At 36.2% G+C, this 1,250-nt stretch overlaps 1 long non-coding RNA gene across 4 annotated transcripts in view; it reads right to left on the bottom strand.

Moving 5' to 3' along the window:
* Positions 1-130: 130 nt before the first annotated feature.
* LOC109290606 overlaps positions 131-1,250 on the bottom strand; it is a 13,335-nt gene continuing 12,215 nt past the window's right edge. For all 4 annotated transcript variants that reach the window (XR_002095622.1, XR_002095623.1, XR_002095621.1 and 1 more), the window contains exons 5-6: positions 813-875; positions 131-514 (exon numbers count right to left, since the gene is read on the bottom strand). This is a non-coding gene — a long non-coding RNA (uncharacterized LOC109290606). The remainder of the gene's footprint in view (positions 515-812; positions 876-1,250) is intronic.

The raw sequence follows: 1,250 nt of genomic DNA, 5'->3' as shown, positions 1-1,250 counted from the left end.
CACTTAAATGCCTCTGTGTTTTAGTTTTCCCATCTGTGAAGTAGCGATAATGGAATATTTCTCCTTCATTACATGCTTCGAAATCTACTGGTGACAAGCATTATATAAAAAGACTCAGATGTTGTTATCAGTTTTCTTATTATTTTCTGTATTGTTTGTTAAGAATTTCCTCCAAGCTCATACATATTCAATATGGACATCATCAAACCCATAACGAAGTGGCACACTTGGATTTTCACATATAGACAAAGCCTTCTTATATTACCAATCAGTCATCTTTAAATGCAACAGAACTTTTTTGTTAAAGCTTCCAAGTTTTTTTGGTTTTTCAGGGTTTTTTTAAAACACGTTCTTATTTAAAGAAAATAATCCATCCATACTATACCTACACTCCTCTTGAAATAAAACAACATTAGTCAGTGATCACAGCTCAAGTGAGTGAGTGTTCCTTTTGGTCTAATAATTAAGTTCTTCCAGTTTGACCCATCAAAGATCCTTACAAGAATTATTGACACTGTAATGAAACATGGTTTGCTCTTAAAAGGGAACATTTCTGTAGCAAGATTAATGGATACAATGACTTCATATCTGTCATCCTCTCTTTTCCTTCCTTGGGGCACTGCACCCGTCTTCAAACACAGTACAAAAATAATAAGGAAGTAGAGGGCTGCCATGCCCTTCTCATAATATAACCTCCCAGGCCAACCCTGAAGGCATTTTTCTTCAATGGAATAACTACCACATTGATCTTTTGTGTTTCCGTTTTCTCACCTCTTTTCTGCCTTCCACTATAATCTATACAGGTACTTCACGATGAGTATTGGTAGTTGCAGGGGTTTTCACTTCACTAATAACCAGCAGATGGTTTTTGGTCCCTGCAAGAACAAAAATTCTTAACATAAATCTGTCAAAGCTCAGGGATTCCAGCCGAAGGGACTTATTTCTCTCTATTGCTCGCCCATAGTTTCCACCCACGTCAATGACAGCTATATACACACTGAAATTATCCTGACCTCCTCCTTTCTATTTCAGAGCCATAGGTTTGCAAAGAACTATTTGACTCCTGATTTTTTTAGTTCTTTTAAGAAACATCTCTCTTGCTATCATGCCTAGCTTGAGAGGAATTTTAAAGCTCCTGAATTCAACTTTTTCTTGGAACACTTACACTTTCAGGTGGTAAGCCATTATTGAAAAGGCATCCCTTAAAAAAAAAGAAAAAAAAAAACAGCTATGGTTGCTACATCTAGAAC

The sequence above is a fragment of the Gavialis gangeticus genome, unplaced genomic scaffold (assembly GCF_001723915.1).
Source record: "Gavialis gangeticus isolate Ggan-Ray unplaced genomic scaffold, GavGan_comp1, whole genome shotgun sequence".
NCBI lineage: Eukaryota > Metazoa > Chordata > Crocodylia > Gavialidae > Gavialis > Gavialis gangeticus.
This window is presented reverse-complemented; position numbering and strand designations above follow the sequence as displayed.